At 37.1% G+C, this 16,388-nt stretch overlaps 1 protein-coding gene and 1 long non-coding RNA gene across 4 annotated transcripts in view; one reads left to right on the top strand and one right to left on the bottom strand.

Moving 5' to 3' along the window:
• The window catches only part of LOC102229953 (pro-neuregulin-3, membrane-bound isoform-like), a 441,303-nt gene that overhangs the window by 87,461 nt on the left and 337,454 nt on the right, over nt 1-16,388 (top strand). The window lies entirely within an intron of this gene.
• LOC111606788 lies at nt 11,354-13,197 on the bottom strand. The gene is made up of 3 exons (XR_002752238.1): nt 13,042-13,197; nt 12,857-12,949; nt 11,354-12,089 (listed from the first exon to the last, which is right to left on the bottom strand). It is a non-coding gene; the product is annotated as an uncharacterized LOC111606788 (long non-coding RNA).

Raw genomic sequence — 16,388 nt, 5'->3', positions numbered from 1 at the left:
AGTTCACAAGATTTTAGTTTGTTTGACAGGAACCAAACTTTTTCTGCATGGCGAGGAAATCACTGGTCTCCATAGTAACCTTTCACCTTCACCTTCCAACAGAACAACAACCCTAAATACACAGCTGGAACGAAAATGCAATGGTTTAGACTGAAGCATATTAATGAGTTAGACTAACCCAATCAAAGTCCAGATTTAAATCCAATTGAGAATCTGTGGCAACACCTTAGAATTTCTGGAAACTCTCCATCCAGTCTGACTGAGGTTGAACTATACTCTGCAAAGAGGACTGACCACAGAATTCAGGTAGAGACATATCTGACCAGATCCTATAGAGGACACCAGTTTAGAGAACCCAGTGCCCCAACAGGTCTGGGCTGGTGAGCTTACAGAAGCAAAGTAGTCATTGTCTCACTGTTCTCACATGACTGACTTGTGGAGACATAAAGATGCTAAATATAAAACAACTAAGCTGATGAAAATCTGATTTTCTTCCTAATTCTCACTGCATTCTGACAGTTTTTTAGGGAGGGCCGCCCTCTTTGACAAATGAGTTTTTGCCATCAGGGAGGATAAGATAGAGCACACCAATTCAAATTGCTTCTGACAAATGATCTTTAGGATGGAGCGCTGGGGAACCAAACTAATGGGATTTATTATATACGATGTTTATAATGAAAATGAAAAATGGTTTCCATTTCTTTCAAATTAAAGAAATGAACCAGTTGATAATTGTGGAATCCAGCCACTATAATCTGCACTCAGAGCCTGAGGATTTAGCCTGTTCCTCCTAATGTTTAATGCAAGACCTACTCAAAAGGAAAGAGTCGTTTGAGCAGGTTGTGGAGCATTTTTCATGTGCTACTTCCTGTCAAAATGACTTGGGTGGATCTTTAGTTCATGTGTGGGACAAAAAGAGTTCCTCTGCCAGTAAAGCAAGGGACGGTGGTTTACACACTTGTTCCTGCCTCAAACCAGTCATGGCTGAAAACAGTGTTCACTGGCAGTGAAAGCTGAATGTCTTCGTGTGGACTCAGTAACTTCAGCTTGGTTTACTGTACCTCTGAGCAAAAACATCAACAGAAGGGGAAGAATAATTCCCAGTTAATGATGGGAAAAACAGTTATGATGACACAACAAACCCGGTTTCTTTCCCTCCCCCCCAAAAAACAAGCAGTTTGGAAGGAGCTGAAATGGGCAGAAACAAGAGGACTGAAAAAGTACAGCCAACAAAACTGTGAAAGGCTCTCTGTGACATTTTACATGTAGCTCAAGGCTCTGCGCTGCCGACATTTAAGGCATTTCTTGTGTGTGGAGAACAGCTTTATGAGCGTACATGAGTATGTGTATGCTCATACATTAGGTGTGTTATTTCAGCATCTTTAGAGTAAGAAAACATTCTCACCTTGGAAGAATCTTGGTGTTGGTTGATGATTTTCCTCATAAATTCTTGTTTCTATCCTTTGTATCTAATTAGCTAGTTTGTTTTATTGAGTTGACAGCACATGCATGTCACATTTTAGATTTTTATTTTTGAAAATGTTTAAAGTAAAATCATTATTATTCATTGAAATCTGACAAGTAAAACACCAAGATTTATTCCAACTTTAAAAAATATGACTCAGGTCAGGTTGTGCACTACACCTGATACAAATATGTCAAATATCAAAAAAAAAAAAATATTTCCTTTGAGAAAACTTTTGTCCTTTCTGTCATTAATTTGAGGGAGCACCCTCTTCACTTATTAGATTTTACATATCTAAATATAACTACAGTTGCCATTCTGAACAGTAAAATCAAAATGGAGGAGTTTTGTTTGGAAAAAGCATTGATTCTTTTGTTGTTTTCATTCTAAACATCAGAAAACATCCACATGTGCTTCCCCTAAATGTATCGCATCAATTTTAGAGGGATTTTGACACGTTTTGTTACAAATGTTTGAGATTTTTCTTACAAATTTCTGACATTAGAAAATTACTGAGTTTGTGAACTCAGGTTCACAAACGGGTGTACTACAGAAAAACACATAACAAGCATTGCTTAGAAAACTTCTAAAAGGAATGTTTTCTCATAAAACCGACATACTTGGGTTTGCAAAGTTTCATCTGAATTAACCAAAATCATCTTGTGTTTGGCTATAATATGCTGCACTGTTTTGAACACAAACCTCATACTTACTGCTGATGGGGTATTATGAATTTTCCAGGTATTTTATAGAACAATTAAGTAGCTATATTACCTTCAGTTGTTATAGAAATGCTGCATAAATCAAACATAACTTTGCTGCTTTCAGGGGCAGGAGCTCGACTAACGACTAAAACTTCAAGGTTCAGAATAAATAGGTGGAGCTTATTTAGGTGTTGACACCTAATGGGTGGATTTAAATCATGGTCTCCTTTCTCTTTACCACCAGTGAAAATATGCTTTGCTGTAAAAAGCAAAAACAAAATGCTTATTAAACCTAAAGGTCTAATTTTATATTCACCCATTTTTAGAGCGCGGTGTTTAGATCTCTCATGCAGCTTCTTTGCCATCGGCTTTGTGCACAACTATGGATGCATATTTGATGTCAGCACAACTTTTCCGGCTTAATGATCACTTCTTGAGATGAAATTAGACAACCTGTCATTGAAGCTGGAGGTCACTCTGTGTGTGTTCGCGGCTGTCATTGTGTGTGCATGCATTTCTCTGCCTCCTGAGGTGTAATTACCAGCGGTTCTGCCCCGGGGTCTCCCGTTGTACGCGAGCAGCCAGAGACAGGCCAACCAGAAGAGGAGCTGTGGCAGTAATTGGGCAGATTGGACCTGTAGCGAACACATGGAATCATAGGAAGAGACAGAAACATAATCAAAACACAGCACATACACCTAGGACACACAGCGAACAGCAGAATGAAATAGAAAGAGGACACATGAGGAAAACCAAGGGGTGAAATCAGAACACTTTGCTTTACAAAAGCTATTATGCATAAAATTATTAGGTACAACACATTTTACATCAACACCAGAAAACAAGAAAGAACTAGACAATTTCTAAAGAAATGTAAGAGTCCAAAGTGTGTGTATTGGTCAAACCCAAATGTACCACAAATCTGGAGCAAACTTACAAAAACTGAAACACTGAGTTCCCTTAAAATTTAGACTAAAAACCCACCTAGATTTAGTACCATAATAAATGAAACACTGACCAGCATTTTGATGTGATGACACTTGACATGTTGTAATGTTTACTAGTTTTCTCAGTTGTTGACTGTGAGTGCTATGACTTTGTATATTTGTGTTTTTTATGATGTAAAGCTCTTTGAACTGCCTTGTTGCTGAAACGTGCTATACAAATTAACTTGATTGATTATTGCAGATAAGGTTCTGCAGTCCCCAAGTTGAATGTCAAAGCCTAAAAAGCTTAAAACAACAGATAGTTTGTGTTATTATTTGCTACATGTCATGAAAATGTTCAGAATTAGCTAAAATGCTAAGGTAAGCTGAAATGGTGTCAGTAGTGCATGGACTATCACTAGCAAGGTTAGCCAACATTGACTTACTCCATTCAATATGATACGCTTAGCATTTATGTCAAAATGAGCTAAAATGCTAATTTTAGCTTAAAGGTTATTAGCATGAGAGCCATCGCCAGGACTAGATTTCATCAAATTTGGAAAAACTGCAATTCTCATTTTTTGTTTTTAACAAATAGACTGGTAAGTGTGTAGTAAATAATAGTATTGAATAGTTCAGTCTGTTTGTCCATTGTTGCAGTTTCACTCAGCTCAGTTCTCCTCATGCCAGTTTTTCTCATAAAGGTTTCATGAATATCAAACTAGAGATGGTCAAAGTAAATCCAGACATAAATTAAAACATCTTTGTCAGAACATGAAGAAAAGTTAAAAAATATCCTAGCTCATAAAGCAGTGTAAGTATTGTGTTACTTTAATCTTGCCATATTTCACCTAAAATACAAATATGACATTTCAAGAGACGCTGATGATGATATAGCTTAAAACAGAACTCTCCATATTTCTGTACTTCTTCTCTGATTTAAATTACTGCAACCATTCATCCAGTAAATCTTCAATACAACACAATATAAAGAACAAGCAGTCCTGTTAAGCATGTTTAATTTTAAAGTGTTCATACACCACTCTCTTTCCAATCAATACGGAAAGCAATTAACACCGATACTGGAAGGAGAGTGGGATGGCGAGAAGATGTGCCTGCCAGAAAAGAGCTATAATATGGATTCTTCAACTCTTAACACTTCTGAGCTCCTGTGCAAAAACAACCAACTGCAGTTGACAGTGCAGAGATGCTATTAAATGTTGATCACAAAGCAAGCCTAAAGGGATTTGGACAAGTTGTTCCTATATCTAGTAAAACTTATATCAACCCAAGCAGTAGAAGTGGGAAATAAACCATATTTTGTTGGTGATTTTAAATGAATTATTGGAATAAGTGCAGGTTACAAGTATGTCTGCATGTGTTTTAGCTATACACGAGTCATTGTAAAAATGTTCATGTATTTATTGGCAGATTGTTGAGAATTTTATTCCTTAGATCAGCACTAATTAGTAGCCATGAACACACATAATCCATACTGACCTTGTCAGCTAAATGCTAATCATTCAGTAGCCCAGTTTGTCAGAGACCCCTACCCTCACCAGCCTCCCTCCATCTGTCAGTCCCACCATTTCCACACATTCTTCACTGATTTCAGTAGCTGTATAACACAGTTAGTGAAATGTTTTCTCAAAATTCTTGATTGTTGCATGGGATTATTTATTTTCTGATAATTATTGCTGAAATCTTATTCTGTTTTTGTAAACTCATCTCATAGCTGGATGTATCACAAAACCCCTATATGGTGCTTCATTCCTTAGACCATAGAGGTCTAACGAATGAAGACCTTCACACATTTCCTACATAAAACTGATGTAAACAGCATAAATTTGTTTGCATAGAAAATAAGTGGTGACTTATTTTTGTCCATGTAAACACAGCCACTTACACATGTGTTCCTGTAGTATGAGGGATTTTGTTTTTCAGTACCAGCGTACATTTCATTAACTCCTTGAAAATATAAAAGCAAGAACAGCAGGGCTAGTTTCATGGTTCTTTATGATGTATTATAATGGACCATTAGTTGGACACTGGCCAACAGAGAAACTGCTCTTTGTGAAATGCTACAGTCTGAACATGGTGTGAGGCTTTAGTAGAATATTGTATAATTGTAACAAACTTTAACCTAAAACAGATAATTATTGTCATGTTGTGGACAAAAGGTGTGCAATTTTATTCCAACAAACCCCTGTCATCAGAGGCAACTTGAACTTAGCAAGCACAACTTCCATCAATTCAAAGAGTTAAAACCCATATGAACTCATTGAGTTGATTTGGATAACTATGGCTTAGAGTTCTGTGATAGACTTTGTGACCCCGCCTGTCACCCGTTGACCTCTGGAGAAGGCCACCAGCACCCCTCCTGACCCCATTAGAGATAAACATGCAGAATGCCAAACTTACATTGTAAAAACTGTAACGGCAACAAACATTTGACTGAAGAAGGCCCTCACCCTACGAAGTGTAACCTCTGTGGCAAAGAGAACCACACATTCAGAACTTGACCACTGCCTTACGCCAGCAGAGTAAAAACACCTCCAGCAGACAGGAGAACCTTTAAACATGGTTGAACAGTTGACTCAAGGCACAATGGATCCAAGTGAAAGTCAAGCTAACGGCTGGGAACCACTGAGGAGAAGGAGCTGGAAGAATTGGACAGAGGAACCAGCAGCGGTCACTCACCCCACCCACACCCTCAAGCAGAGCATCCCACTGCTGGGAGTGCAGAGACGGAGGCTGGGGATCAGACTACAGCCAAGACAGACCGGAGCGAGCAACTACAGCACTCTGCAGACCGGAACCTTGTGGAAGAAGCTCAGCTGATGACGGATCCCAGCGAAGGGAGCAGAGGTTAGCTTCTACATGACAGAAAGAGACTGTGGAGACATGTTGAACCTTATGCTAACTTCTACAACACATCCTGAACCAGCACCTGATATGCTCACACAATTTCTGATAAGTACTTTATGGTTAGTAGAGCTAACTTTATAGTTAGCGGTGACCATCGCTGGCCTTATTTAACACAATTTTTAAGGAAATATCAATTAGGTAAAAGCCATATTCATAAAGATTTGCAGGAATAATTCATCATTTGGTGTGTTATAATTTGATAAAATATTGATTTACTCTCCAAACTTTTTCAATGATGCTCTAATTCATTAGAATGGACTTGTACTGCAGGTCCATTTGTCATTAAAGTCTCAGACATTTTCATTGGGGCCATAGACCTGCAGGGTTCTAAGTAGTCATTATTATTAAAGAGAACAAGGTCAAGGTCATTTTTATCCACTTAACCTTTACCCTCACACAATTTGTTTTCAAGTTTGATATATAAGTCAGTTAGGAAACAAAAAATCTCTACAAAGCCACAAGCAGAAGCTACAAAGCTGCCTGCCAGAAGGCCACAGAGTGCATGTGTAAAACGTGCTTTTCATAGCAAGCTTCAGGCAAAAAGTTAACAGTGACAAAAAAAAGTTTTTTTGGTCTCTTGAAATCAACAGACAAAAAACAGAGTCAGAGGAGGAGGAAGGCTGTGAAATAATAAAAAAAGATGGCAGAAAAAGATCCCACATTCACAAAAAGAGCGAGCTTCACAACAGTAATTGGTTCTCGGAACATGTGAACATATCTGACAAGTTGAAATTGGCATAGATAAAAAAATAAATCAGAAAATAACAGTCGGGGTAAAATAAAAATGAACGTGAGAGTGTGTCTAAATTTAACAAGCACATATGAAAAAGGCAACCTGAATAAACCTTTGTTAAACTTTCATCCTCTTGCATGATTTAATACCTGAGGGCAAATGTCATGCTCTTCCTTTTTTAATAAAAATAAAAGCAGCAGGATTAGCAGGAGAGAAGAATGTGGCTTAGTGTTTCATACAGAAGTGTACAGGAGCTACCATGCTCTTCCAACTTTTGCCTCCTTTTCTAACAAGCTTGTTTGGATTGAGGAGCTTGAAGAGAGGCAGATGGACTGAGGAATCCTGTGAAACCGCCTGATAACATAACAGTGCTTTGGCACTGAGAAGCCTGTTCTTATGTAATCAGACTTTCCTGAAGGCGACCTACACAAAACAAACAAACAAAAAAAAAAAAAACTGAGACGTTACAAGATGACCTCGCTCCAGCTCAAAACATGAAAATAGATTTGTTTGAAGGTTTCTGGAACGGTTCTCTGTGTCTTTGCGTCTGTTTTGATCTGACTGTTATATTGGTTTAGCATAAGTGGCTCCTCTTACCTTTTGACTTTGAGCCATGCTACAAGGCCTCTTGATAGGAGCCGATCAGAAATATGAGCATGTCAAATAACATTTCAGTATATTATTTTAGCTTTTATTTTATAGTTATTGAAAAAGAGATTAGATTTTATAACAATTATTGATTACATTTTTAAAATATATGTCTAACAAATCTCAGAGGCCTTCGCAGAATAGCTAAACTCGTACTGATAGTAAAGTTGGTTTAATACAGAAATGAAAATGGTGTGAATCTTGTTCAAATATATCTAAGATTCTTGTTGCAGAAGCTCTATTTTTATATCCAGCTATTACTGGGATGGACTCCGGCTCCTTCTCTCTGTGACCCCGGGCAGGACAAAGCCGCTGCAGAAAGGAAACAAACGAATGTAAAAATCTGTTTCCACCGGCCGCGCTCAGCCACCTCTTTCCATCGCTAGCCCTGGAAACACACAAGGTCACTTTTAGACACACAGTGTATGAAGAGACCAGATGGACGCTCTACATCAGCTCGCCTGCGTACGGCACGCGTGTGACCCCGGCCACCTGGGCTCCGGAAGGTGACAGCATGTCGCTATAGAAATATGCTCACGCCAAATTACACACACGGACAAATATGCATTTGTGCTCATACCTGCTCGGGAAAATCAAAAACAAAAACACGACGGTGGCGAAAGCTCCTGTTGTCAGGAAACCAGCAGTATGAGTGGGCTTTTGTTTTGTTTGGTGCTTAGAAAAACTATTTTAAGAGCTAATTTTATTTAAACGATATAATGATTAACAGATGACCAGGAGAGATACAAGTACTTCAAATCAGGCTGAAAATCGGCTTATTTTTTAATTGAAAAATGAACAAAGCAGGGTACAACAAACAAAAATTAAAATGCAATAAAAAAAGAATTTAAAAGTAAGAAATAAACTCTAAATGTATTACAAATGTATTACCTCAAGCAGGGAACCTCAGAGCAAAACTATAAAATCTTACCAAGTATTTTTGGTCTAGTGTCTCATGTAAGTGTCTTAGTGGACTTGAAATAAGAAACCTAACTTACAAGAGACATGCAGAACTTGTCAAAGTCAATAATGCTTGAATATTGATTTTTAAAAAGTACTAGTTCCACTGGCAAATTATTTCACTTATAACGTGGACAAAAGTCTTAGTGAAATAATGTGCTACTGAAACTAGCACATTCCCCATTAATTACAGTTTTTATTTTTCATTTTACAAAAATGTTTTGACAATTGCGGGTTTTTGTTATTTTGTTATTTCTTGTTAACTGTTATGACCCTGTCTCATTGTTATTTCACTCTGGCTGCACAGCATTGTGTTCTGCAACATATCAACCACTTTCTGTTTGTCTGAATTTCAGCAAAATGTCTGCCATTGTTATTAAGACATCTCTATTTGCTAAACACTTGACGGCATCCGACTGAGCTTTGTTTTCCATCGGATTAAAAAATATTTTCCATCTGACTTTCAAGCTTTTGAGTGATTGTGGGTGATTTCACCAAGATGTCACATACTTTAGTAAACCACACATCACGTTTGCCATATTTCATCAACATCACACACAGAGGAAAGAAGCCCTCATGCATTATTCAGAGCTCATCACTGTGTAAAGTAGATGTTCCAAAGTGTGTCATTCATAGTTGATGAGACACCATATACACTGGGTGTGTCAGCATATAAAAGATCTACACATTAACCTTCCAGAGACAACATGGTGGGGATTCTGTGTAGGTTAGCAGCGTAATGGATATCTGGAATTAAAGTCCCATCATTCCTGAATCAGCTACAAAATATACTTTACAAAGGCAAAAAACATGACTGTTACTTTAAACTTTAACTCGTCTTGTCTTTGGATTATATGTCTTGATGATGTGATATTCCTGCATTTTATATAAATGTAGGTTTTGCTGAAAGCTACTAAACAGTTCATATATCACCTGCAATACACAACTCTTTTCTTATGGTGCAAATCTAGGTTATTTCCCCAAGGCTGAAACTAAGGGCCAGTGACTATTCCAGACGGAGTTAGTTATAAAGCAAACTTCTAATATCTTAAAACAGCTGTCGGCTTATGTAAAAACTTTTTTTTTTATGAACCTCCAAACTTGCAAACAAGAAAGGGAGAAATGTCTTTTCCACTTGGTAGATTTTTGCTCTTCATCCTGTCTAGACTTATTCCTGGTGCATGTTTTAGATTGAAGTTATGTTCCCAGGGTGGAAGCATTTTGGCTCATTTTCTTTGCAGGGTTGTTTTAGTTCAGTCACATTGAGTTTCAGTTGGTTTTCAAGCATGAACAGGTTTCATTTAAGCTGATAGTCTGGTAGACTCGGTTTGATTGCAGCATTATTTCCAGTTTCAGCTGGTGTGGTACTCTTTCACAAATCACTGTCAAATAAACCAAAGCCATTCAAAAACCTGTGCCCCGGGGCGTGCTGTGGTGGCGCAGGGGGTTAGCACGCCCCACGTTTGGAGGCCTTAGTCCTCGACACGGATGTCGCGGGTTTGACTCCCGGTCCCGATGACCTTTACCCCCTCTCCTCACTCTCCTTCCTGTCTGCCTACTGTACAAAAAAAATACGAGCCACTAGCGCCGCAAAAACTCTTCGGAGAAAAAAAAACCCCGTGCCCCTCCTCACCTGTGGTGGTGCTGCATCAGGAACCATTGAAGGAGACATGAGAACCTCTACACTGTAAAAATAATTAGGGTGGTTAAACTTAAAAACTTGAGTTCAGCAGCTGCCTTAAAAATACAAGTTAACACAACTTGAAATAATGTTTTTTTCCAACTTAGGATGGCAAGCTAGAAAACTAGACCAATTGCTGATAATTCATTGATTAAATATGATACCATAAGTTGAAATGACTAACTATAGAACATTATTCATTCTCAAAAAATTGAGTACTCTTGTCAAGTAAATTTACAATCATATTCTATTTGAACTCAAATAATTAAGTTATGCCATTTGTCTAACTAATGAATACTAGTTGTATGAACTTCATACTCCGAGTTTAAATAACTTGCAAAGTTACATTAACCATTCAAAAAAACTTGCTTTATTTTGTTAAAGTAGCAAGCAATTATATATACTTTCAACTCTCATTTTAAAGTTAAACTGACTAACTGTATTCATACCAATTCCCTTTTTGAGTTAATTTAACTCAAGAGTTTAAGGCAGCTACAGAACTTCAAATTGCAATTTAAGTAAACTAACATTTCCAAATATTGCTCACCTTCTCCACTAATAATGCCAAGTTCACCAGTTTCCTAAAAATTATTACACAAAATGCGGTTCCATTTCAAATATTATACATTTATTTTTATCTTTCTCTATCAAAAAAAGAGACAAGCCTTAAATCAAGCATAAAAGAAAACATTTGTTCAAGACAATCAGAAGTGTTGACATTTATTGAAGGACCAAAAGTGACAAAAACAGAAATTAATTTTTTGACAAACAGAAATATATATATTTTTATATAAATCTCAAATAAATGCACTTAAAAGGCACCAATTAAGAACTTTACCTAATGTTTTATTGTAAACATTTTGTTTTTACCCTTTGTAGATTCATTTATGACTCTTAAATGTTTATTTTTATCCTTTTCCCCCCAAAAAACTTTATGCATTTCTGCTATTTTTTTTTGCAAATAAGGTGGGCAGTGACATTTTTCTAAAGTCAGCTGGCTGTGGGGACCATCTTAAGGGGGGCTGTCCTTCTTGGGTAAGTTCAACTATTGGTCAACAGATCTGCACATGGATTCTGCTCCTTCTTGTCTGTTGACCAATAGTGAAGGAGCTGACCCAAGAAAGACAGCACAACTTATTTGCAAAATGAGGCCTAATACAAGACAGAGATATGTAAAAATAACAATTAAAAAGACTTGAGGGAAGGGGACACACACACACACACACACACACACAGACTTAAGACATGAATGCATCTATAAGTAAAGGGTAAACACAAATATATATTAAATTATGTGCTACAAAAATATTGTTTGTAGGAACTAAGCTGGAAAAATATCAAGGTAAATTATAAGATATGAGGTGAAGTTTTCTTATTTATTTAATTGGTGCATTTTAAGTGTATTTTATTGGTGAGTTTCAGTCCTCCATTTAAATCAGACCATTATTTTAAAAAACATTCTAACCACGTTGAACAGTGGCAGTGCAAAGTCAATACAACTAGCTAGCTCTCTCAAAAACAGTCCAAAAAGTGCAAAACGATCAGTGTTTTAACAAACTCACAAAAACCCTGAGAGGTTTTTCCACAAATTCAGCACAATGCTAAATGTTTTAGTGCATAACCATTAGTATTAACATTTAGTGCATAGAACAAACTGAACAAATTCTTACAGGAACTCTTATTTAAGAAAACAAAACTGTAAACACACCAAATGTTACAGTTTGTACCTCAAGATTTTGTTTCTCAAACCATGTACTCGAGCTGAGGCCTGGTCTGGTCTGATCTTCATCACCACTCTCTGAAGAAACTCAAACGAATACTTCATGTCATTTGGATACTTGAGATTGATACAGTAGATGACACCCATAAGCATAGCAAAGCCAAGTGTCACATCTTTAATGTTGTGAAGCACAATGGTCTCCTCCACCACAACTGCCACGTCGAAGACCTCGTGTGGGATGGCCCCCAGTTCACTACCTTCACAGGCAATCAGGAGACCAACCTGCATCCCCTTCATGGCATCATCCAGAATATCAGCACGAGCCTTAAAAATAGAAAAGAAATAATGACATTTGTGTGCAAGTAAAGAATGCAAATACTCAGTTATTTTTAAGCTATTGTGAAGTTTAACAATCCGCATGTTTTGACACTTGTGGGGTTGTATGATGCACTTCTGTTTAGTCAGAGAATACCCTGACACACACTCCCAGTTTGACAAAGCATAGAGCATAATGGCAATGAAACAGGCCACTGTTGTGGATGAGGCCAACATCAAGAAGCTTTAGACATTGAAAATAAGTCCCACCTGAAAAAAAAGCCAGTTTATGTGTGCATATTCAACATATTTTCAGCACTTTACTTTGTCATCAGGTAGTCCTCCTTTTTGACAAACGTTTTTCATCCACAGAACTTGTATTTTCATGCACATGAGCACAGTGTATGGCAGATTAAAAACCACCATTGTGAAGCGCTGAAATTATTCTAAAAATGTAGGACACTAGAAATGTTTCCATTTTAATGTACTTTTTAAATCATCAAATTCTTCAAATGTCAAAAGAAATGAAAGAAAATGCAAATCAGGCATGTTTCCATCAACTGGCTTTGAGCAAAATCAATCAGGATAGACGAAGTAATTACATCAGAATTTGATGTTATGCATGACTGTAGTAAACAGGAAGTAATGTCTCTTAAGGACTAAAAATAAGTTTTTGCAAACACAAATACTACAAAAAGATTTTTAAGAAATTATAGCAAGAAAGAGAAATAAGTAAATATGTAAATAGTCTTTGTAATAACATGTCTTAGTCTTACATCACACATCCTGATGACAGTTGATGGATCTTCCCCAGATATGTAGCGTGGCAAACCAAGCAGAGCAGCAACCCTTCTCCTTTCATTCGTGTCCTGCAAGAGATGAGACATGCAGTAAGACGAATATATTTTAACAAAAATAACAAATTATGCCTAGTTTTCTAGCCATCTTCAGTTCTGCTCACATCTTTTGCAAGGCAGTCCAAAATGTCTTTGAGTGGCTGCTTCTTTCCAGATTTGGTTGCTGCTTTGTAGACCTCCAGCAGTCTCAGATCCAGGCCACTGACAGCTCCACTTCATCCACAGTTTTTGCCAAACTTTAAATAATGGACCACCTGCACAAAAAACCCATACATTTCAGATTATGGTATTTAAAAAAAAAGTATTAATACATACAAATGCCAGTTTTGCCACTTAGTTAAAATAACTTGTCTAAATTGTTATCTTCACCAGCTTCATTGTCCAAACTAGAGGTTCCAAAGTTTTCAGAATTTGACCCGCACAATAACAGTAACATAGACTGTCCCCAATTTATTTTAAATGATATACCTCGATATTGGGTCAAATGAACAAGAACAGAATTCATCATGCTAGTTTAATTCATTTTAGGGTGACCTAAGCACACTCTTTAGTAACAACTAAAGTAAATTAGTAGTCATCTTTAAAATGTAATAAAATTTAAAAAAGATTTTTCAGGACCTACAGTGGGGTCCTGACTATCTGGAAGCCACCGCAGCTCCCTGATATGCTATACTCTTGGGTACGCGCCCAGACTGAGCAAAGACAAACGCTTGATAAATAATTACTGTAAAATTCAGAATACAGTTTAATCTGCAATTGCCGCTGGAGGTAGTTTCCTCTCTTTAACAGTGAAATTGCATTTGTCACCGTCAACCAGAAACGGGACACAGGTGCGCACCAACACATGAAACAAAGGACACGGCTAATTACTGACAAGAAACACGACTAATTACTGACGCAAAGCCTTTCCCGAAGCCGCTAACTCACCTGCAGTCAGCACGTCAATGCAAAACTTTGACCAAGCGCCACATATGTGTTTCTGAGGAAGTGTACAATACAAAAATCGTGGTAGCTGCTTGTATTTTCTCTTAAGAAAAGTTCTATAAGCGCAACCGAGTAGCATACTGCGTTTAGCTAGGCTCGTCTGCATTGACTAACTCCTGCCCTCGACAATTAGCAAGCTGTTGTTTTATGTCCTGTGTTTAAACATGTAACAGAGACACGAACTTTTAGCTCTTAACATATTCTAAAAATGGATGGCATTATCAAAAAAACGACAAATGAAGCTTACCTTACTATGACTCCAGCTCGCTTCGCATTTCAAGAAAATGTCCCGCCGAATTTGAACGCCTTTGGGACAGAGGTCTTGGAAAAAATGGTATTCATCCGCGACTTTGCTTTCTTCATTTAATATGCAATTCTAACTGGGATGGATAACTTTATAAAGTCTGATTAAATCTTACATCATATTTAGTCCCTTATCAGATAAAGAGCGAATTTCCGGCACTATTTGTATCTCGCATTAATATTGCCAGTGGTGATCAGTTTTTATAAGATCCGGTTACCTTTTTAAAACTCAGATTGTCAAGTTTTGTTCACACCTTTAAATTTATGTTTCACTGAACTGACTCACCTCCTCGAGTTGAAATGCCAATAACTCAGGAAATTAAGTTGAAATTACATAAGTCATTATGTTAATTGGAAGTAACTTATAGAAAAACGTTATGACAACTAATCGAGAGTATGACTTTTAACAGTGTAAAGAAGACACTGAGCGTAATTTCCTTCTTTGCGAACCGTAAACAAAAATGAAGTGGCGTCAGATTTTATTGGTGATAGGATTTCTCTTTTGTTTTTGGCAAAACACCATGAGCCATTTCTTTTGCTAGCGCTAGACTGTTGCATTTGTTTTGGTTGTATTTACCCAGAATGCCCTGCACTAGAGTCCACTTCCTGTTTTTGGAGTGGTTTCTGGTCAAGTTGGCCATCATGTATGCATTCAAACCGCTCCAGAGTTTCTCTAAGTCCTTCTGACTAGCCTGCAGCAATTAGTAAACACATCGATCTATCAAAGTATAGATGGAAGTATGATCTATCGATTTATCGATAGATATAATGTTAATTACAGTTCATTTGTAATTCAGGATGTATGTTTGAGATAGGATCAGTTTAGTTTAGAAAACATTGTTACCTTTATATATCAAATAGCATAAAAACTGTATTTTTAATTTACCTGGGTTTATATTTTGACAGCAGCATATTTCAAGATCAACTTTATTTATGGAAAATATTACAGTGTAAAATACTATTAACATTTCTATAATCATATATTAAGCAACTGTATATATTTCATATGGTTTAAAGTACATTAAACCTTTATGCCAACAGACTGCAACACAAACGTCGTCCTCTTCTGTTTCAGTCTTGCGTTATGTAAATAAGATCCAAATTATTACGGTTTATATGCTTGTTTTTTATAACACCTAACAGCTGCAGAGTGAATGTGTCTATACCATGGATGTCAAAGACAGACTCATTTCTCCAAGTCAGAGTTAGAAAAAGGGTCACCTGGTTCACCTCCGTAGGGATGGGGAGGTGGAAGAGAAGAAATAAAGAAAGTACAGTGAGCAAGGCACACTAAGAGCTTTGGCCCGGGCTTTTAGGGAAGATAATAACAGCACAGAGTGCATACTTATTTCAGTGTGGACTATTTTGCTGACACTGAAGGGAAATAAAGACAAATTGTTCCAACAATCCAGGCTGTACTTTCATCTTGGCAGTCTGAAACTTCCAGAGAAGCTCTTTTTCTCCTGCATTATTTTGTATAAAGATCTTTGTGTGAAAACTCCTGGTTTTCTGCTGGAATCTGACTTTTCTGCACACAGCATAAGCATCTGGTAATATACAAAGTGTGTTTTAGGTGTTGAGATTGTAGCTGATTTTATTTTTTTTTTGTGAGTGTTTCGAATAAATTCAGCACACATGGCGTGCCCTAAATAATGTTTTTCAAATAAATTTTAAACCTCTAACGTGGCTGTTTTTAGGTTTTGATTATTGACTAAGAATTAGCCAAAGTGTTCGCCACAGTTTGGCTAATGTACTAATAGAGGAGCTTTTTTTTTTTTATTCATTGCTTAACAACCTGTTTGTATAGTGCTTTAATGCTAGCAGAGCTAATGTTTACCATTAGAGCTTTGGGTTTAGCACAGCTAGCTTTTTAGCTAGCACTGCCCACCACTGAGTAGATCAAACTATCACTCTTTTCACCAGCGTTTTGCTTGATTAGCCTTAGATTTCAGATTACGGTTTCTCTGATTAAGCACCAAATGGAAGAACAGTGAAAAAATAAGACAACCTACATTTCTTTCTTTAATTTATGCAACAATAAAAGTTTCTGTCAAGGTGAGGGTTGTCCCAAACTCTACAGTAAATTCTTATTTGACTAACATAGGACTACAAGCCAATACTTGAAACTTTTGCACTTCACGTTCCAGAAGTGTAGCAGAAAATA

Source organism: Xiphophorus maculatus, chromosome 22 (assembly GCF_002775205.1).
Source record: "Xiphophorus maculatus strain JP 163 A chromosome 22, X_maculatus-5.0-male, whole genome shotgun sequence".
In the NCBI taxonomy this organism is placed as follows: domain Eukaryota; kingdom Metazoa; phylum Chordata; class Actinopteri; order Cyprinodontiformes; family Poeciliidae; genus Xiphophorus; species Xiphophorus maculatus.
The sequence above is the reverse complement of the archived record's forward strand: the minus strand, read 5'-3'. Positions and strand labels throughout refer to the sequence as shown.